Raw genomic sequence first — 23544 nt, 5'->3', positions numbered from 1 at the left:
CTAGTGCAAAAAACCTCTTAAGCCTGGGCAAATCTGATTATTCAAGAATATTGTCCTCTTTAGCTTGCTACAACAGCAAACATTTAAAAAAATAGCTAAACCTATTTCCTCATCAGAAGGGGCCCTGTGTCCAGTAATGTGTATACACAGCATGTCTAAACAAATGTTACATCTTCGTTAGAGTTTCATGTCAGTGTTAGCTCAAATAACAACAAAACAAACCTCAGATTGAAGATTCTGCTGAAGCCTTCTGGCTCTGCTTTTTGCTACAGTACTAACATCCATTAAAGCTGTTGATTATGAAATTACTATCTTTGTCCTTCACTCCATCTGACCAAAAGCTCAGACTACTGCTCCCTCCTGTCTTCATGCAGATAGCAATTCATATTCAAACTCAAATAAACATTGAAAAGTACAATATGTTCCTGTAGCAACTATTTAAAATACTAAGCCATTAAAATCTATAGCAAATAGGGAAGAATCTGCTAAACAGTTATTCAGCAACCCTGTGAAAATCTACATATACAATTTAAAATATGGACAGTTTCATGTTGAACAACCTAAATTTTAAAAAATATGTATACAGGAGAGAAAGAAGGATATTGTGGAAAATCTAAGAAAGGAATTAAGTATTTCCTGTTCTATTAGCAGCTTACTATCAGCATTAAATATTAATAATGTATGGATATCTAGAAAATATTCAAACAATTGAAGAGAGAGGTCAGCTTGAATAACCCATCACATCAGTCTTTAGGGAAACATTACTGTCACAGCTTTTGCTTAACATGGTTTCAGGGTTTAATCCAGTTACATGGAAAGATTTGGGAACATCAAAGAAATAATTTTTTTCACCCCCCTCCTGAACACAAACAAGTCAAGAGGCTTCTTAATAAATCCTTTAAGCTGGATACACAGCTCATACAGAGCGAAAAGAGAACATAAAAAAAGTATTCCTCTAAATTCTGACTTATGCTGGAAGAAGGAATGATGCTTCAATTACATCCCTACCGAAACAGAGGCTTTCAGAAAATTCTTTCACTAGACAGAAGTTCACTGAATTGCTATATCAATGTACATTTCCGGCTTTTATGTCAGGGGGCCAAGGTAGAAATGAATCAAGAGAAGAGTCATGCCATGTCCCCTTTACAATTACATTAATGATTTTTCCCATCTCTGACTGTAGAAAAGTTATTTGCTGTATCTAAATTTCTCTTTCTACTGGCAAGACTGAGTGAAGAGACAAGATAAATACTTCTTATTTCATTTACAGAAGTCATCTAGCTCACTTATTTCATCAGAGTGGTCACAACTTACAGTGGCCAAAGTGAGAGCAGAACTCTCTCTCTTTACATCCTCATAAGCATACAAATGAAAGGCTTATGTTCCTCCATTAATGGCAGCTAAAGCACACTGAGGGCCAAATCAATAAGCAAAGGACAGGAGAAACTTACTTGCAGTGATGTGATATTCTAGTAATAACTGGTACTAAGTCATAGCATTAACATGAAGGAGTCTCATCAGTCAAGTAGCTAATACCTGTACTGATTACATTAGCAGACACAGAAATTAATTCGTAAATGTCATGAATAAAGGTGCATTTACGTATGAGCCTTTCTACATCAACTATTTCAACATGATTTTTGTCTGTAGTTGTGGACTAATTTTAAGCCCACAACTGTACTACAATCAAATTACAAAATAATACTGATTGGAAAGGGATACTGATGTAGTCAAGATTCAAAAGTTAGAGTATTTTAGAAGTTTTAGAAACTTTTTTAATAGAGTATTAACTTATCTGTCAGGAGTCATGGATTTTCTTCCAATTCTACCATCGTTCACTGTGTTTCCCTGGTTTAGTCATTTGAGATAACTGGTCAAATTTGTCTATTAATTTCATGGATGCAGTAATAAAAAGTTAACTGTCTGCCCTGAACATTTCTAATGGTGTGACAATACTAGTATCGTATAAAACTCAGTTTTACTTCAAAATATTACAGCAGACATGAAAGATTCTGCTTAGGCTTTTCAACTTTAGACCATATTGCACTCCCGAAAGAAGACAGCCTGCACACCACTGAAAAGAAACTGCATTTTTTCCTCATTATATTTTCCTCCAAAACAAGATTGTGGCAATTTTCCAGAGCTACTTTTCCAGCACAGAAAAAACAAAACAAAGAAAGAGGAGTATCAAAAAGCTACTTACCAACAACTGCTTTATCTAGACTAGAAGGAAGGGAAGAAAAAAAAACCACACCAACACACAAGTTACCCAGTTACTGAATAGCTAATCATCTTCCACTTGATACATGAGATTACTTCCTACTGTCTCTGGGCAAAGTGCAACCACTACTCTCATTGGTGCTGCAAAAAAAATATAATTGTTTTGTGGCATATAAGTGACAAAGAGCAGAAAAAAATTCTGACCACAATGTCTCTTTCATGATGCAAGGCATGATGCTTTAGTAAATTATATTTAGATTTAGAAAAATAAAAGCCAACTATCCACAGAAAATTGCAAATACACCGAGTACATTACTGATAGATCTTTTCAAGTTGTCTGCAACCAGAACACTGGCATTGTTACTGCTATAGAGATTATGCTGACAGTAGTTTTTTGGCAGCACATGAACAGGTGATGTTCATTTATTCAGGTCATGTTCTTCTAGAGTAAACATTTGTAAACAAATTACTGTTTAAACTGCCATTTCCTGGCCAAGAGTACACTGGTAATCTGGTTTGGGGCACAGTTCCTCCCACTTCTAATGGTGAAGATACTACGAATACGAAAGAAAAACACATTTACAAGATATACTAAACTGCTTTGAAACAAAACATAGGATAACAAAGAGAGTAATGACAAAAATCTCTTCTGGAGCAGAGATGGCCAGTAAAGCTAGGTGCATCGTGTTTCCTTTGTCTTTCAGAAGCAAAAAAGCCTCAAAAAAATGAGAGAAGAGTGGGAAAAAAAGAACAAACTCATGTCTATGGCATCATCAAAAATCTAGGCTTTGTAACAACTTTGAATTTTGATTCAATTTAAATCAACACAATTCTATAAAGTTTGGAATGGTCAGAGAATGGCAGCAAGGGTTAGTTACTATACTTGATATTAAATTGAAGTAGCTCACTTTGCTGGCTGAGATCTTTTCAGCTAGATTTTAACTTATGCTCAGATTCAGTTCGTCTCTGGTCAAAGTAACTAATGCATGGGAACAGTGGGCAAATTTGGGTGGTTACCAAATGTATGTAACACTACATATGAAACTCATTGCAACTTTTATTTGGGATCTTTCCCATGCAAACCTTCTTGCTCCCTCCTCTCCTCCCATACCCAATACTGACAAGAGGATAATGTCTACAAAAACATTTACTGCAAAATGAAATATTTCATTATAACTACTTCATACAAACTATCACAGTTGTTACCAGCTATGTGCTGTGTTCAGCAGCTGTATGGCAGGCTGAAACAGAAGGCTGCTTAGGGGTACCATTGGTTTGGAACTGTTACATTATGAGGCAGGAAATGATTGTCTATATCTAGTGCTCAGTCATCTTCTAGGTAGACAGTAAAAGCAGCAGTTCCAGCACGAAGGTAATTTATAGGTTACAATACTGAACAAAACATACAGTCCATTCCCTGATGAAACAAAGCCCGTAACACTCAAGAAAAAAGCATCACAGTAATGGATTATTTAAAGCCTCCAAGAAGAGCCTGCTTTGATGGAAACTAAGCAGAAAATTAGAGAAAATGGAAACAAAGATTTCATTTATACCTATGGCTATGAAAGCAGATTAAAAAAAAAGAAGATGAAAGTCTGCAAGTTCCACTGTTGAATATCCTGAGCCAGTATAGGCTCAAAAGGCTACACACACATTTTTGCTCTCGCAGGGAAAGAGAGGACTAGAATAGAAATTTGAAAGCATGGGGATCATCTATGGAGTTTCAAAACATGGCTCAACCACAGATTTCTTTTAAAGCAAATATCAAGAGGACAGATGAACAAACTAAATATATAATAGATTTTAAACTGTTTTAGTATTGGAAATGTTTGAGGATTATTTTTTTAAAGAGCAATCTGAGAAGTATACCAAACCTAGTGTAAATAATCCTCTAAAAATTCTCAAGCCTTTCTTCTACATTTAGTGCTACAGAGAACATTCAAATACGAGACAGAGTAACAATTAATGTCTCAAATATGGTAATTAATTTCTATAGAAGTTTTCAACTGAAGATACCATTTGATAAGAGATAAGGGATATATTATGACGACTCAGCTGAGCAGTTATTTGCATAAGCAGTCTACAGTCTTTGACATAAGTAACAACTGTGTAAAAACAAGTATAGTTTTTATACTAAATGAAACACTTATTTTCAGGTGCTCATAAAATAACTCCATGTTCTAACCAAAGAGTAGAAATATCTCTAGGCATGGGCAAAGCAGGTGGCTGCCTAACACAGAGGCTGTTGGAGGCAGCAAACCTGCAATGGTGCTGCCATCTGCTTACATCTGTGAGTGGTTAACTCTACACAGACATCCTGACAGGTGAGTTTGTGGGGGGTTTTTATAGCTTACAGGTTCTTCACTTTCCTAATGTCTCATCCTTAAAAGTGGGAGATTCTACACAGTAATTCTATAGAATACCTCCAGCTCCACAAGGAAAAGATGCCCCTATAAGAACCTGCCTTCTTTCTTATTCCATCATGGAATAACGTGGCTCCTTTAGGCAAAAGCATATTACAAAATCAAACCAAACACTTTTCATCCATATCTGTCAGCTTCTGGAAAACCTAGCAGGAGGGGGCTTCTACAGAAAACAGGAGGAAGATTGGCACAGGACAAGGCTTTCTTCTCCTGTCAGTAGGCATTTTGGGCCCACATACCCTATTCTACTCCTATCCTCAAATCCAAGCAAGAAGTCAAGCTTTTTGAGTAGTTATCAGAGTGATGCTTTGCTCATAACTGGTTTTGTCATAGGGGTTTGCTACTTCCTCATGGGGTTTATAATTCTAACATCCCATGCATGATCAATGTAACAAAACAGTTACTGCTAATTGCACAAAAAGTAAAAATCCATTTGCAAACATTGTAGGGTCTCCTGCTCCTTTCATGCAATACTGCTTACTAAAACCACATAAATAGCTCAGTGAAATTAGAAATAGGCATTATCTGCTTCCTGTTTACCTGAATTCTTTCTTCCCCAAAAAATGGGTACTAGATGTGATTCTGCTCTTTTTCCTGTAAAAAGAACGCCTCTAAATTGTACTGTATCAAATGAAAACAAAATATGGACTACCGTGAGCCATTTTTAGCAAATTTTACCAATGCTGTTCTAATATAGTTAGAATATAAAATTCCCCAACCCTATTACTTTGAAAATGTTACTTCCAGACAACCTTGACACAACAAAACTGCCTCAATGTTACTTTATCCAATCTTCAAAAATAAGCTTTAGAGATGATAGTTGAATACTCCAGTCCTTGTTTTGGCAAAGCACCATATATCACATCTGCTCAAGTTGTGCACTGTGAAACAATGTATCTTAAGCACTAGCAACCCCAAAGTATATATGATGCTTTAAAGCAAAAGTAGATAAAGCCAGTCCTTTTGCTATTTGTGTCTATTTTCTTTTTCTTGATTCAGCACTATTTACAGATAAGCTACAAACAATACTGAGACAAGAAAAAGGACGCTGAACTAACAAAGCATGACAGTAAACAGCTTATCAGCAATGATTGTACCCCCTCCATCCTTGCCTCATTCAAGTTAAAGGAGATCTAGAATTTAGAGGTTGCTGGAAAAATACACTAAAGACTTGAAGCAGACTCAGGAAGAAGGCAACAGTTAAAGTCCACATAGGCGCAGAAAGATATAAACAGTCATTACCTGTGCAGCTCAGCTGGAAAAAGCTACTCAAAAGTATGCAGTGAGAAGAGACAGGACTGCAAAGTAACCTCAGAACAGAACTTCCAGTCCCATCTTTCCCAGATGACCTAGCAGCCCAGGGTAGCAACTGAGAGTGCCACAGAAAATAAAACATCACTGGTTTTTGGGTCAAGCTGTTTTCCTCCTATACGATATGTGTTCAGATTTGGAACACACAGAAAAGAAATATACTAGTAGGTAATTGTAACATTTATCTATAGATATCCCAGACTTAATGATGCAATCCTATGAGTAGTTTTCAGTACTTTTTTTTTTAACCTCTGCTAAAATAGAATGCCTCTGCTATACAATTGGATCTTGCTGTTCCCCTGAAGCAGAACTTCAAGAAGTTTGAATTCTAAACCACTAATATTTATACAAATAAGAATTGACTTTTGGCATATAAAGTTGTCAAGACAATAGAGATTTATAAAGCATTAATCAATTTCTGAATATATTTGTTTTATAGCCTGAAGCTATTCCTGTAATCACCAACATCGGTTTTCTTAGAAAGACAACTCTTGTTCTACACTGTCATACAGTCTTAAAAGGACACAGATGCAAACCACTTATGCACTTTCTGTGCTAGTATTTTTAATAGAAAGTCAGAAAGGATGATTGTTCTTTATCATAACTTTTACTTCAGTTATTCAACTACCAGATCAGCAGGATACTTTCAGCACTACTAAATGTAGTGACATTTTCAAAGCAGGCACATTGCTGACAGGTGCTGCACAAGTTTCATCTTCAAATTCTGTCCATGCACTTCAGTTCTGATCTGCATTATCTTTTTTATTCTTGACCTGGAACTCTAAAAGACCAAGGCTGCTGATTTTACAAACTGAGCCTAATAACTAAGCAATGTGAATCAGACAAATATTTTTTTCTCCACAGTAAATAGTCAGAAGAAAGAATGTTTAGGGTATCTTGGTACGCAACTGAAAATGTGCTGTCTTGGCATGCATGTACCACTGGGATAGCTCAGAGAAAAAACAAAAAGCCTGGAACACCAAGGGAATCCTGTTAAATCAGAAAGATTGATTAGCCACCAAGCCTTCCAGGACATTATCTCAGAACCAAGCTATAGACAAAGGTCAGAGAAGTAGTAATGAGATTGCCCTGAAACAAAGTTGAGCAAGGAAGACTGCAAGACTATTTGTAATTTAGACAATGTTAGATCAGATAGTACAGCCTTACATAAATGCTGGTTTAAAAGCATCATCAGCACCATGAGTTCAGTTATTTTTTCAAATACTCAAACATTTGTCCAAATTTAACAAAACGGTAATCATCAGTACTGGTTTAGCTCTTAAAGGCAATTTTGTCTATAATGACCTAAGACATGTAAGTGTACCTATGCACAGGCCTAAACTTCTGTAACCCAGTCCAAATTAAATTTCTTGCCTGCAAAACTACTATGTGTACTCTACCTCTATACTCTTCCCCAATTCTCAGTGCTCTGCATTTCATTTTAGCTACTAGTTTACTTTCTTCGGTGTTTCCTGGGGCTTACAGGGAGGATGAAAGAAACATGCTCCTTTCTTCCAATGTTGATACTTGTTCATGACCACAGAAAAAAGAAATTGATAAGAAATTCTTGTACATTTTTGGAGAATCTGAGACTATGTCAACTACAATTCCTCCACTGTAATTTGATTTATTGTTCTAGCTTTTTAAAGGATAACACAAAATTTATTTACTGCACTGAATAATGACAGTAAAATAAAATAATAGATATTATTGTGCAACTTGGAGTTTTTAACTGAACTAAAACATGACTTTGTTTCAGACTATTTAATACTAATAGAGCTTTGGACTAAATTCTGGCCTCGGGTACAAGAACTAACACAAAAGCGAAACCAGAGATCCCCACCCCAATAAATAAAAGCAAGTGCAACAGCAGAAAAATGTGTCCTGCTTCATCACTGTAGAAGCACACACAAAAACTGAGAAGCTCCTTAAATGATTTAAGATTTGGCCTATATTCATAAGAACAGACGATAGTTCAGCTGTGGAATTTACTTATTAAGACCAACCGTTAACCACATCAAGCATGTCTGACTGACAGCACAGATAAGAGTCCAGGTTAAAATACTCAAAGTAAGTGGATTGCAAAGAATATAAAAACTTACATTTCAATCTTTAATTAAATCCCCAAATTTTATATTTGAACTCAGCCTTTAAGGATACCCATTCTTCAGGAGTTTCTTCATTTATAGGCATCATGTCAAACAGGACATAGGGACAGACAAAATGGTAGGCTGATCTAGTATGCCTTGGACAAATATGATACCTTCTTATTCCCTTTCAGTAGGTAGGTATGAGGTAACGGATGCTGAGAACAAAGTCTTGTGAGTAAGAAAATAGGGATTACTGTTTACAGCCACAATTCAAGATTTCAAGAAATTCAGCATGAAAAAAACTGAAGCTTGACTCACCTTTTATTAAGCAGTGTCTCTCCTCACAAGTGGCCTACTGCTATCAAGTTAAGAATGCCTTAACCAGCTCTTAAAGGTGAAGTTCAACTCTTTGCAAAATATCAGTATAAGTCTCATGTATCAAGTGGAGTTTACATAGAATTTAAGAGCCATGTAACTCTTGCGTCCACTTCCTGCTCAGGGATCAATTTTGCCTTAATATACAAAGCAAACTACAGTGAAAGAAAGGTTATTGCATAGTATTTAAAAGAAAATATGACATTCAGGAAAAAGTAAATATCATCATAATCTCTACAGCCTTCTCCTCCTCACTAAACTAAAAATGGATAGGATGGCTATTAGTTCAGTCAAGAGGAATCTCTAATACATACAGAACAGGTACACAATTACACTTATTTTTATATGAAATTCAAATTTTCTACATAAATAAGGTCTAAATACCATCCCAGATCATATACTTCTTTCTTTGTTGTAAGCAGAAAGAAGAAAAAAGATAGTTTTAGAACTAGCTTACTCCCAACCCCCCTCCCAAAGACACAAAGCCACTAGGGTCTGACACTTTTCCATTACTCAGACTAACAACATGAAATGAAGGCAAAGAATCAGCAAGCTAATGAGCTACTTCAAATTACATGAAACTCATTACTGAGTTGACACTAGATAGGTTTTGTATTACATATATAAAAGATCATATAAAATGATGGTTTGGATTTATGTGAAGAAGAAGTTTAGATTCTATTATATTTGTGTAGTTTTGCAGCATAACTGTGACATTTACCAAGTGAGTTTCCTGCACCATACTTGATGTAGTATCTGATCTGTATAATATCACTCCTTCTTATTAAAACACACTGAGTTTTTAAAAATTTGATATTTAAAAGACTACCAAGCTTGATTTATGTTTTAGCATTAAAACTTAATGTTCTGCACAGAATTTCAAGTCTACTAATAAACACATTCAGAAGTATTTTCAGGAAAACGAGAGATGCAATAACAGTCTGGCACTCTATTAAATCTCTCAAAAATGCAGGTCCTTTTTGCCACAATGACCATCTATAGATAACAACAATGTAATCTAAAGCTAATTTCTGGGACATATACATATAGTAAATGGTTTGCTTGCTGGTTTTAGCATGCAACACCAGCAGCTCTACAGATTTTGATTTTTTACTTAAAATTTTCAGCACATCTGAATTCTTGTGTGCTATTCCTCATATTTCCGGCAATGCAGAGGGTTGGTTTGTTTCTAAACTCATTTCAATGCATTTTAAAGTAAGCTGATATGCATTAATGTGTACATTTATTTAAATTACATACTGCAAAATACCTGGCACATTTTGGATTCTTCTGTCATTTTATTTTGACGGATGTCTAATCTGACTGACAATTTGTGCATGGGATCTAACAAATTCATTAATTGACTTTTGACTGCTAATAGACCAAACCAACAGAAGGCTTTCACCAGTGCAGGCAAAATTCAGTACTGCAAGTATAGCAATAAGGGACACAGAGCAGAAGGAGGAGTTGGTGGCCAGGGCTGTCTCTTGCCCTGCCATACACCTGGTCCTGCTGTTCATCACCATTTCCTGGGGATACAGAACCATCACTCCACCCCACCCTTGATTCCCGCAGTACATAACCCCATAAAAGGCAGCTGTCCTCTTTTTGGCTTTTGATCCAAGTTATAAGCCCCTAATTCCACAGTTATGGATACCTTACTTTTCCCAAAATTTCAGCGTAAAATCTTTTTGGATTTACAATGCCATTCATGCCCATCACAACCCCAAGACTGAGAATAACTGGCAAAAAGGTTCTAGCTGATACTTTCATTATAAGCTTGGTTCATTCATAACTTGTTGGAAGCAACAGGTCAATTCTGGGCCGTGTGTGTGTTCTAAAAAGAACATATATAAGATTTATTAATTTTCAACATTCAATTTTTCATACTTCAGTGTATGTCCTAGCTAGTGAGAATATATACAAAGATAGCATGGGCAAGTGCTCAGAGTAACAGGACTAGAAACAGCAAATACTTGACAAGTTTCTTTTTCTTCCAGAGACTTTCTGTATGATCTTCACAGAGTCTTAAGATGGCTTGTCTACTCATGCATAAAACAAAAAATTACTCATTGCCTAATCCATTAGAATATTTTAAGAATTCACTGATAAATATTAATAAGATGTTCAAGTGCCAGTTTTTGCTTTCAGGTAGGTACATACAACACATCTTCATTTCAAACTAGATTTTTGCTTTAGTATAACTAAAGAAATTAGACTGTCGGTCTTTGAAATCAAGAGCAGAAGTATCATTTAGCTGCTGAATCCTTCTCATACTTAATGTAAAAACATAAAGCATAAAAAAAAGCTCAATTTTCCCTTTCCTGTATTCCCTCCAGCAAAATTTTAATCTGAACACTGTTAGTATAAATTTATCAGCAATGTATAGGTTAGAAGATTCAAATTATTAGATTTATTTTTACTAGAAGGAAAATTGGAATGTACTAAGACAAAACAAATATACATGATGTAAATCTTGCTATTACTATCCATGGTGATATCAGGCCAGAGTGGAGAATGAAGTGCAGCTGGCTGTGCAAGAGATCTTAAGCTACCTCAGTAACTATTTTAAATCACTTCACTACTGTTCTGAAAAATAAGTTACTTACTACTTGGGTAGAAGTGATAGGAATCTTAGTGCACAGGTCTGAGGAGCTCACTGTAACTGTTTAGGATACCAGCAGACACAAGGTTTAAAATCCTAATTTAGAAAAAAGCAGTCGGCTATGATTTCTCATCTCTTTAGGACACCACAATCCTATGAGATAGGGGTTTCTAAATTTTGAGTAAATGCCTAAATCTTCTTTTGCTTGTAAAGTACTCTACAACACACATTACCATCTTTTGCTTTGAGCAGTTGGCTAATACATTAGTTCCAGAGACAGAAGTTCTCATACAGTTTACCTCATAAGTGGTAGCCAGCCTAGTTACTAATCAGTTCAGCTGAGTAATTTCATCTCTGTTCAGCAGAGATACAGAACTAAGAAAAGGCATTGGTGGCCAACTAGGGGCGGGGGGGGGGGGGGCGGGAACACATATACAGGCATGCTCTAAACACATTCTTTAACTTTTCAAGATTTCATGCAAATACTTCAAGAAAAAAAAAACACAACCTTTTTCTCATTTATGTAGTTATTTTATACCTTATACCTTGTCTCTCAGGACTAAACACAGCACATTTTCCTTCCAAAGAATTACTAAATAATTTTGTAAGGAATGACTCCCTCCTCTGTTGATCTTCTCTAGTCACATCACTCTTCTTCTGATGCAGCTTTTGCCAATAGTAGGAGGAAACTATTATTTGATTCAGCTCATCTTGATGCTGTGCTGTATCTAGGCTCTTTACCCTCTCTGTCAGCTCAGAACTGGCAACAAACTCTCCTTTTCCTATGTGTTATGGTAGTGCTAGTATATACCCCTTTGTCATACATCATTAGCTGAGATGCTTCCCGTCAGGAGTACTGAGCTGTTATTGCCCAGAGGTTCCTACACTTGACAGGAAAAGGCAGTGCTGAAGGTAGAATGTTTTCGAGCTGGAGCAATGCTGGAGGGCATCTGGGCTCATTACTCACTCCTCCATCTGGAAACATCATATTATTGTTATGAGACCTTACCTCCAACAGGGCATCTTATTTCTAATATTATCAATACACTCAGTGTAAGTCAGCTGCTCACTTAATTGTCAGCATGCCAAATCCATGTACCATAATTTTATTGACTGAGCAAAATCAGTTAGTTTGATTAATTGTGATTGTTTCTGGTCTTAGCTAATAGAACTGAATGAACTAAAGGCTACAGCTTTCAGATATTTTTTTCCCCTGTATAAATAGCCAAACTGTTTTAAAGCTTAATAAGGTAACAAACACTTAGCGACACACATACTGTGTTCCCATACATGAGTCAAAAAAGCTCTTCACTATTCAGTGAATGTAGTTAGGAAGCCAGCTTGCAACCACTACTACACTAGTTCTATAAGTGAATATCAAAACAAAAAGCAGATCTGTTCACAAATCTTAGCTGCTTTTTTATATAGGTTATGAAAGATGAAGGGGTAAAAGCTGACTCTCTTAAACGGATGCATTTTTAAAAGTCTGTCCACAATACCTGAACTCCCTTGAAATCATACCAGAAGTGATGATAGCCTGTTCACTTAAAAATAAAAATTTTCCCAGCAAATCACATATCATAACACTAGAGTCAAAAGGTCACATTTCTTAGTGAACTATATGAGCATAACTCACTCAGGCTGGTATCTTAAGCATCTCCTGATGTTAATGCCCAGAAGTAACAAATGCAGTTTCTATAGGGTATTTTAAATTATTATTGAAATTGTTACTTTGTAAGGGTTTTTTTTTAAATGCACTCACACAATAACAGAATTTTAAAATCTGCACCATCCTCTTTTGTCCTCAAACTTTTTACACTATAACTTCTGTTTTCCCCCCCTTCAATGGTTTGAAGCAGAGTGCTTTATCTCCGTTAAATGACAGACTATATTCCTTCAATCAAGAATACTACATAAAAACCTTCTCTTGGTCTCTTCTGTACTTTACTAGCTGAAAGGAAAAACTTAATTATTTAATCAGAAGCCCCAGGATTACTGCCAAATATGTGTTTCTTGGATACCAGGCAAAATCTTCCTCCATCTTCCATTTAGTTCCTTAGTTCCATTTTCTGCGTTAAATTGAAGGCTCCACAAAATATTTATTCACATCTTATAGAATTGAAAAATGGAATAGGTTGTCTTCATTAACTCTTACCAATGAGACCAGTAGAAAACACAAAATTTTATTTTGGGTGTTCAAGTTCAAAATGATTTTCTGATTCCATATTTAAAAAAAAAAAAATCACCTAACATCAAAGAGGACTAGGAGATACAGGCCTCTTCATAAAGTTATTTTTTGTTCCCTAGGAGATAATCTCTACACTTCTTAAAGGAGTGAGTTTTTCCTCCTGTTTCCTCAGTGATGGATCGGGAAGTGAAGAAATCCCTTAACACGCAAAGCTGTGTTCTCTGCTAAAAGACAACATCAGGTGTCACAAGTCCCGTTCATGAGATGCTCATGAAAGATGGTTACACTTGGTATTAAATGAAACGGAAAAGTAGCTTTGGCTGCCACTCTCTGTGACACAGCACTTACCTAAACTTTCCTTTTACTGCAAGATGTACAGCAAGCATATGTCAGACTGATTTCAATTTGTCTACCATTTACAAGTCTCTTTTTCCTCCTTTTCAGCTCTTACCTATAGGTTTCCAATTGTATTATTTTCCTTTTTTGAAAGCATAACCTTATTGTTCTCACTGTTATCTCTGTTACCAGCTCCGAAGTGGGAGCACTGGGTTGTATTCAAACAGGTTTCCCACATAGTACAAGATAACAAACTGCCAGAGCTGTCTGGCCAGGCAGTATGGAGCAGATTTTGCTCAAACTGACACTGTATTGAATTCACAGAAGTCCCAAGAAACTCACTATAATTACCAAAATTATTCCAAATTTAATTTACTGTCAGTTTAGTAGATTGTGATCCTAAGCATCTGTTTTCAAGTTCCTATGGAAACAATTCAACATCCTGATATTTCTACCATAACCGACAGCCAATTTCAGATGAGCAATTTTAATGAAAACTAGTTAGTTTGACAAAGCGAAGTTTTGGGGGTATTTTTAAGAGACCTTTTGGGCCCGGGAAGGGGGGGGGGGGGGGGGGGGCGGGCGCGCGCTCATTCCCGGAGCAGAGGCTCCCTCCAGCGGCCCGGCGGCTCCGCAGCGCGAGCCGAGGCGCGCGGGCGGCACGCGCGGGCTGGTGGTGGCCCGGGGCCAGGCTCTGGCTGGTCACTCCCGGGGATACAGGCCCAGGGCACAACTCCTCCAGGGAAAGGGGACGAGAATTGGGGGGGACAAAACAGTAACCGGAAGAGAAGGAAGTTCATCACTTCCAGGCAACTGAATTCAACTCCGAGGTGGTCAGCGGCATCCCAAAGTGTCACAGCACATACAGTATTTAAAAACCCAAACCAACAACAAATTACTTAAATTTGGAAAAGTGCCACACTTTAAATACCAGGCTTCTCTTCCCCCCTCCCCCTTTTTTTTTTCCCCAAGATTTGCTGATAAAAATGAGAAAGGAACAAGAATGTCCTTTGAGCTGCACACTTCAGTTTTATTCAGAAATGAAATATGCCCATTTAGGGGGTTTAGGGGGATTAATTTCTTTACTGATAGAAATAATAGATTTCAAAGTTCAGAAGCTTATCTGAAGATATCCAAGATGAACCACAATAATTGTTCCTTTACTAGGATGACTGGTTCTCTGATAACCAAGGCAGAAGAGGAATACTTCGGCAAGACTGCGCTATTTTCAGCAGTACGTTACCTGATCTAACACAGCACTGGAAGATGCACATTCCTCACCACAGAGACAGCTTGCCTCTGCTTAACCTCCACATGGCAAGTTTCTGAGATCCAGAAAACAGTTTTCCCACTTCAAAAGCAGCAAAAGAGAAGAGTTAAAGTCCTTTACCACAGACTTTTCATAAAGGGAACCACTAGCATGTAATGTAACACAGAGCATACCACCTGATGATGGCAGTGTTTCTGGCAAATGATCTTAAAGAACTGTTCTTAGCTTTAATCAGAGATGGTTGGAAAGCATTCTGGGAAGAGCTCTGGCCTTGAGAAAAGTCGACCTTTCTCAAGCCTCATAGTCGACATGAGGTATTTTCTAAGTGACCCCCATCTCCAGTTCAGCAGGGCTCAGAGGCCAAAAGCCTGGCCGCTGCCTAGAGACAGCCCTGCTAGAGGAAACCCCGCCAGGCTGTCGGTGGACACTTGCAGGGGGTTGCCACGGACAGCTACTTGCAGAGATAAACAAAGTGGCCCTAAGCATTTCTGTATTTTCTCTTGCTGTTTTCTTCACAGAGATCAGATGCAAAATTCCCTTATTCCTTACAGAGATGAGGTAAGGAAGGAAAAAAAAAAAGGGGGGGGGGGGAAGAAGAAACCTCCAATACCTTGCTGATATGCTGGGTTGTATGTCCAACATAATACAGCTGATATAAATGACATTTTAAGATAGGAAAGTTGCACACAGAAAAAAGCTAGACTCCCTTGGCAGCCCCCTTTTGTCTGGACTCTTCCCCTTTCCTGTTTCACTTGCAATTCACATTTCAGCTGGAGACACTGCAGTTATCTCATGAAAGGGATAACTACTGTGCTCTATTAAAGTACTAACCAAAATGCATATTTGGGACAAGTTCTTCAGAGCAGCAGCTTAATACCGCAAATAGTCTTAGATGAGAATGAGAAGCTAGTCTTTACTTCAGAGAAAGTTTGATTAGATGACCTTAAATCTCCCAATCTTCTACATGAACAATGTGACCAAATCATCACAGCCATCTTCGAGGACTGTAAGTCTGAAAATCTTAAGTCTTACTGTTTCTAACAAACCATTTCGTTTTTCATTCAGGCCTTTTTTCCCCCACTTTGAATTAGAAAGAAAGGTCATTAAATAATGCAGGAAGACATACTATTAACTCACCTTTCCACCTTCCCAAACCTCTCCTAAGTAGTCAGAAACAAGTCATTATTCAAGTGAAGGAATACGATGACAAGTTTACACAGTTATTTTTCCACATTTTCCCAGAGTACAAAGGTAATAGATAGATGAATAAATCTGCTTTTAATACTAGAGAGGATCTGCAAGACAATTTTAATATTTCTCTCCACTAAATCACATATTGTTCCTGAAGGCTAAAGAGTTTAAGATGTCTGCCTTTCAGCTACCAACATACTTTCAGATACTCTGTCCCCATTATTAATTCAGGGACAGATAAAAAGCTATTCCCATTTTAACTTGTTATTCAAACATGTTTCAAATTGACAAAGCTTAGACGGACATTTGGTTAAACTCCAGACTTCCACTTCTCTTGAAGTCAACAGCAAAATTCAGATCAACTGGAGCAAGACCGAAGCTAAAGTTATGAAGTAACCTTTAGAACTAAACCAAAAAATGTCATATATATTGGTGGATGGTTAAACAAACTCATAAAAATCTATGTATCAGGATAGATGTGCCCTTTAGTGCACAGCTTTGAAATAGCACTCTTAAATTGGTCAAGAAATACTGCCCCAGCTTATAAAATTGTTTCATTTTGGAAAGCTCCAAATGTGGCAATCCTCTGCATTTATCTAAACACAAAGATCTATCTTACATAAACCTTTTATCAGATTATCCCTCCAAAATAACACATAACTCTTGACATCAAAATTTTGGCTATATGAAGGAAGGACAGAAATGCAGATACTTTCATAATTTAAGGTGAATCATTATTCCCTGTGACTTGTTTTGCAGTCTTTGTACTCATAGAAATAACTATAGTGAAATATTTCATGTAAACTACTTTATCCGAGACACAATATAAATGAAGAAAGCAAGTGCAATGGGAAATATTTATAAAAAGCTGGTATTCAACATTGTCTAATAAATTCTTTATGCACTTTCTAAACAGTGACTATAAAAGTGTTGATCTAGCAATAATTTGACTCTTGGCTGTAGTAAGATTAATTACAAATATAAGCTCAAAGCATAGAGAAAATGGTCAGCCACAAGCGATCATCAAGCTGGAATTCAGTAACAGGTTTCAGGTATGTGTTTACCTTGTTCAAGGACAAGCTCTGTGAAAAGCTGGATCGGCTTCTTTCAAGACAAGCACTGACTGACAGATTATTGGTAGGCTAATGAACAGTTGTGGTTTCTCCTATAGAATAAATAAGCTATTGAGTGAATAGTTGATTGCTTCTACAGAGTACTTTAATTGCATTTTATATGTGTCCTAGCCTCAAAATATTACAGAGTGCTAGTTATCTGCACCTTTGCTGCCTCCCTTCTTCTGAAAAGGGTATACACTCTTGCAGATGGATACATTCAGCAGCAGCTTATTACCTCAAGAAGCCACATTACTTTTTTTCCTAAAGCATTCTTAAAACTGTATAATATTTCTTCATCCCTCAATTCCCATTCTCCCCTGCTTCCACCACCCATGTAAGTACTTCCTTCTTCAGCGTACCTACACACATACACTCATTTGTTCACTTTCCTTCAAAAGCCTTGTAATAGCATAAGGTAGACCTGGCAATTTAAAGAAGGCTTCTGCACACTATCCCAAGTTCTGTGGCTCAGCAGCCAGTCATCATTCATCTGTATTTTAACTGCATCTGGAAAGAACTAAATCCCATATGACTGCTTAGGGATTACCTAAGGATGATTCTCAGAAACAAGTTGTCTTTTCTAAGTAAACATTAAACAACTGCTGTTTGTCCCCAGTTACCTCCTCCTATGGTTTTTTATCTTTGTTAAACCTTTGTACAGTCTGCTCAGCACTACCTAGCTACCACTTTTCACAGTTGTTACCTTCTCACCCTACATTTAGAGGGCCTAGTCAATTTTGTAAGTTGCAACATACTTCACGAAAAATGTAAATAGATACAGAGGTATAACAGTGTCTTTCCATTTATGTGACAAGAAAATGTCCTTGTTACTCTCCTTCGAAATTAAGCCATTTGTTGAGAAGAGGCCTTCAATTAAAGAATAGAAACAACAAAGTAGTAAACAAGAGTATATTTTTCTTCACAGAGAATGTTTGCACGTATTTAAGAAAACAGGAGCCAGTAGGACAGATTGTTAAAAGTATAATAAGAATATGTATAGAATAGGTAAACTTTAGTTGCATCCAAATTTTAAGCATGAAAACATAACACCTGTGTAAATCTGTCTTTGTATACAGAGTTTGTGGCTTTGCATGTGTTTTACAAATTGTAGCCTTTATCTTAATAATGCCTTTAGTTTCCGCTCCACACAGAGTTAAAGGCAAATGTCTACACAACAAGCAGGACCTCCGAGTAGTGCACAAAGAGTTCTCAGAGTGCAAGTGAACTTAAATTGTTAGTAACATTAAAACATTAGATACTTACAGCTCAGGGACTCACAGTATCAAGTACCACTGGACTTGCTGCACACCAGAAACAAGAAAATTATTGTATAAAAATAGTAAATGCAAGTGTAACTCAGTTATATTACAGAACATAACTAAAAAGAACAACAGTTGGCAAGGCCACTTCACACCATGTCAAGGGTCTTGCATGTCAGCTGTTACATGCACTGTAACATCCTAATAAACTGAAACACTTCTTCCAAAAACAAACCTTAGTACAAACATTTTGTCTAGTATAATTCCCAGTAACACTGAGATCTTCAAATTAGAAAAAGAAGGAAGGTGGATCTCATTCAGGAATTTAAATAATAGAGAGACCACAATAGGGCTGGCTGATTTTTTTCAGCATTGTTTTTGATGATTTTTTCTCTTCCTTCAAAATTATATTTGAGCAAAGGTGTTTTGTTTTAGTTTGAGGGTTTTTTTTTAATATAAGTGATGGGCTTGAAATTTAGAAATTCTTTTGTCAAAAATTAAGTGTATAGTTGAGTTGTGACCAAAATTTTGTACTATTCACTCCTTGCTCTCTTTGCCAGTTAACCATGTGGTGCTTCTCTCTCACTGGATAACCTGAACTTGAAAAAGGTTTATTTTTCCAACTGAAGACATCCCACAAGATTCTCAAGTCTTAAATTAACCTTTTTAAAACATATTAAGAAAAAATTCTAAACAACCATGTCTTCTTGTTTCAAAGCTAAAGCTTTGATTCCTTATCCAAACTAACTTTCACACCACCTTTGCTTACTATTGACATTCCTGTAACATACTTGTATCAGGTTCCTATTACAAGCAGCTCTGCAGTCCATAAAAATCCCCCCAAAGCACAGTCTTAGCACATGAGGAACAACAGACAAAAAAAGCCAAGCAAATACACAAGATAATGAAACTGTCAAACAATAGGATAAATGAGCTGGAATCTGCGTGTTAAATGCTTCTCCAGTGCATCTCCAAGACAGGCACAGATGCAAATACACAGTTTATCCTAAGACATTGCTTAGTACAATGCTTACAATATGGGTCCCAAACAACTGCAACTCAGATGGAGAAGGAAACTTCTTGCAATGTCAATTTTTCAATACATATATGCACACACACTTTTTTCTTATTTACTCATCCAGCTCTTACTATAGGATAAAATAATCCTTTTGAGCTTTCTCCTGAGCTTAGAAAAAAGGCTTTCCATCTTGCTAAAGACCATTACAAATTCAGCCCAATAATCTTAGTACTTCACACCTTTAGCTCAGAAACTGTATGCCAAGCTAGTGTTGGAACGTTCAATTTATCTGTCTCTGACTCACAAAGGAAGATACCTGACCGAGAGTTTATTGGGAAAAGACAAAGTTGATGAATTTTCTTTGTATATTTTTCTGATCCCCTCCCAATCTTCAAAATGGTCTATACATAGCACTGAACACCGTTTGTTCATCACATGGAAATCTCTTTCAGCAAGGAGGAAATTAAAGAACCCCCTTTCCCCATGTTGCTAACATGGGATCTGTTGGGAGCTCTGTGATGCAGGCAAATAGTAGGATAAACTCCCTGAGTAACAAAAAACCCCCAAAACACCACTCTTCAAAACACCCAAACCTAAATCCAAACTCAAAACACTCCACTTGCAAGAAAAAAAGATTTGTCACATACCCTTCAAATGGAAAAATACAGTAGAGCACAACTGCCAGGATAACTTGGCATTTAAAAATGTGGAACTCCTAAATTCTCTTTTTGCTAACTAAGGAAAATCCCTTCAGCTATCTCCCTCTCCACTCCCCCTCAACAGATTCCTACAGTACAGTCTTCTGAGCTTGTTATGACACTACCTGCCGATGTACCCCTTTGCTGATGTCTACCTTCATTTTGTAATGAGAAAATTCTTAGCACTTAAATGTTTATATATATAAAAAGAACAAAAACTCAGTTAAAACTGAGTAGGCATTTAATATTCTGATTTTCTATCAGTTACATTCTAACAGATTTTCTATTAGCTACCCTCAATTAGGGTTGCAGACAAACAACAGGTGACTGACTAGGTTTTGGCACAAGATGCAGTTAACTGAACAAGATGTAGGAAACTACTGGACATGACATGAAAAAATATCACTAGGAATTACAAATAACACTGAGACAGTAACAAAAGTTACAGATAGCACTGTGAGGGCGGCTGGATCCCACAGGTGCTTATGGGGGAGTTACAGGAGAAATTGCCAGACGTCAGAGATAGTTGGAAGAGACTACTAGGGATCTTTTAAGGAGTAGAGTCATGCAAGGCCAACAGCTCCTAGGTAACCATATCAGTAATACCATATAAGGCTGAGATTATCTAAGTAACAGTATCTAAGTAACCCAAATCTGAATAAGGATGTAGCAAAACTGGGACCAACAGGGAATAAGTAATTAGGGGCTGTTTATTTGGGAGAAGACTGGTATGGGAAAACAGAAGTGTAAGGACAGCAAAAGCTAGGGCCAGGAAAGGGCAAAATGTAAGCAACTCATATTACCAGTGCCACGCAGAGGTACCTGTCAGGCAGCCCCAGGTTTCATCACCACAGCTGGGGCAGGACAATAAACCAAAGCTGCTCTTCTGACCATGTCTCAAAACCCAAGCCTGCTTCTGTGGTCAGGAGAATTGGGATCAGGGCAGGCAGGGTGCTCCTCCCGATCAGCAAGAGAACGGCTGGCTGGCCTAAGGCCTGGTCATTGCACCTTCTACACCTGCCGGCACAGGCAGCTGCCCACTTCCCATCAGGCTCTTCAGTTAGTGAGTCTTAAAATTCTCAACAGGTTTCAGGTTCTTTCTTTGCTCTTTACTGGCTTGCTATCTTTCTGTAGCTGAAAAGTTCTAGAAATCAGACAATGTGCACAATACACCAACTGCCTTATCTAATGAAAGTTGATACCAAAAATTCTCAAAGCAATGACCACATCGGCTCTGTAATTTTTTTTACAGTGTAACTACATTCTTCTTCAGAAGTATTTGAACAGAAGACTTTAAATTTGACTGTATAGTATTAGATTTAAGCAGGAGTCAGCAATGCCTGCTCATATCTTCATGTTAAGACCATGTTAAACACATAAAATAACTTGATAAACTTGAAAGGGTTATTTTTCTTTTGCAGTAATATGAAACTGATCTCTGTTCGATTCTCTAGTGATAAACATAATCAATGCTTTGTAAAATGTTTCCTCTTAAAGAAGTTAAATTTGTTTCATGTAAAGAATGCAAAAAAAGTCTGAAACAAGAGCTGAATTTGAATGATCCCTTTTAGGGCCTGTGTAAGGCCAAAACAATACCTCAAAGAGCTAAAAACTGTGCAGTCTATTTCAAAACAAACTTCACATAGCAACTGCTTTTCATCCCATTGTGTGATAATAATATTAGAAACTAAATGAAAAAGTTCTTATCTGGAGAGGAGGAAAATAATTTTTAAAAATGGACAAAGACACACAAAGAAAACAAAGGCAACATGCAAGTGTTAAAAAAATGTGGGGGAGGACACAACATTTCAGCTGCATGCCTAACGTGTTCTGTCAGTACAACTCTCAAGTCGATGGTAAAAGCTGTATGCAGGAAGAAGAAACTCTACCTTGCTATTCATCTGCATTTTAATTTAATAAAAAGTTAATCATGCAAACTTATGATTCTTTAGCTCCACTTGAAAATAAAATGCAAAGTTTCATCCCAGAGGCATTTTCTTATTATTTATTGCGTGCTTTGGTTGTATAAGACATAAATGAGGCCAGCAGTAACAAGGATGGTTTGGCAAGGGAGAAGAAAGTATACAAACACTGCTTCTAAACTGCCTCCTTAGCTTGGGCTCAAGCCGATACACCAAGTTCACCTACCATTCCTACTATCTGTCAGTCTGCTGGCTCCCATTCTGGCTTGAGCTGCAAACCAGCCGTTCAACTCACAGGACAGGTAAATCTGGCCTGAATCATACTTTTGGTGAACTTCACCCCTACAGGCATAGATATGAATGGCACCCCACTGGCTTGAGCTACCCCACTTTCTCAGATCCTCAAATTATTTTTTTTAAATGCAAAGACATATATAAATGCTATCCTATGGTATTTTAAATACTGCTTATATCAGTCCTGCTGATTCTGCTTAACTCCTAAAATTATAAGTCTGAGTTGTAGGGCAAAGAACTGCTCCTCCACACACTCCGAACTTTTCTTTCTACCTGACTGCCCACTAAAAAGAAAATCCTGTGTGACAAAAAACCCCCATAATCTTCTCTAGAAACATATCAATCTGTAAGTGAACACAATTCAGAAAAGTCAAGCTAGGTATAAATGCCAGACAGTTCTTACAGTAGCTGAATTCAGCCTTACCAAAATAAAAGATAAAGCCAAGTAGTGCAAAACCCAAAACTCGGTAAACCAAATTGTGAAGCCTTATTGGCTTTAGCTACATATGTTAAACCATGCAATTACCAAAGGCTATATACACAGCCTTCAAAAAACACTAAAGAAACATTCTCTACTTATGAAAGCTTTTTTTTTCTTTTCTGCACATCTCTGAACTAGACTAATAATTACAGTCCATGGGACTGTCTTTCCAGTAGCCATTCTCTGCCCTGTCACTGTTTTTCTCACTCTAGAACTAGTCTCTATTTTCCTTTGAAGCTCTTGACTGCTGCCACACCTACAATACCAGAGGCAGATATTACCATCGTCTACTGAATCAGATTATGCCAGACTAAATAAACACAATGATGGAATTTAGGGCCCCATAAACACCAGCCTAAGAAGGAGTAGAGAAGCCACCAGCAGATTGCATTTCCCAATATGGCCATTGCAACAAGCTGTGTCAAGGAACCAAAAATGAAGAATCCCCCTACAGACAATGAAGAAAGAAGCCTCTGAGCACTCAGATCTGCTCCCTTCAGGCAAGGAGTCTATTCAAATTTCTACCCCACAAATCCATGAAACCATTCAAAGTGCCTTTTCTGCTCTCTCTCATATGCCAGGTCACTAATCTGGTCCCAGCAGACTCTCCTCAGAGCTCAGCCTTACTCACCTCTTCTTCAGGGAGCACCCTCTTCAAAACACCCCAAGCTTGCCCACAGAAAGGCCAGGAAGCTATTTTTGTTTTTCTGTCTTTACAGAGACTCCATCCCATCTTCCTCAGCCAGGC

This window comes from Strix aluco, chromosome 14 (genome assembly GCF_031877795.1).
Source record: "Strix aluco isolate bStrAlu1 chromosome 14, bStrAlu1.hap1, whole genome shotgun sequence".
Classification (NCBI taxonomy): Eukaryota; Metazoa; Chordata; class Aves; order Strigiformes; family Strigidae; genus Strix; species Strix aluco.
Note: the sequence above shows the minus strand (reverse complement) of the source record.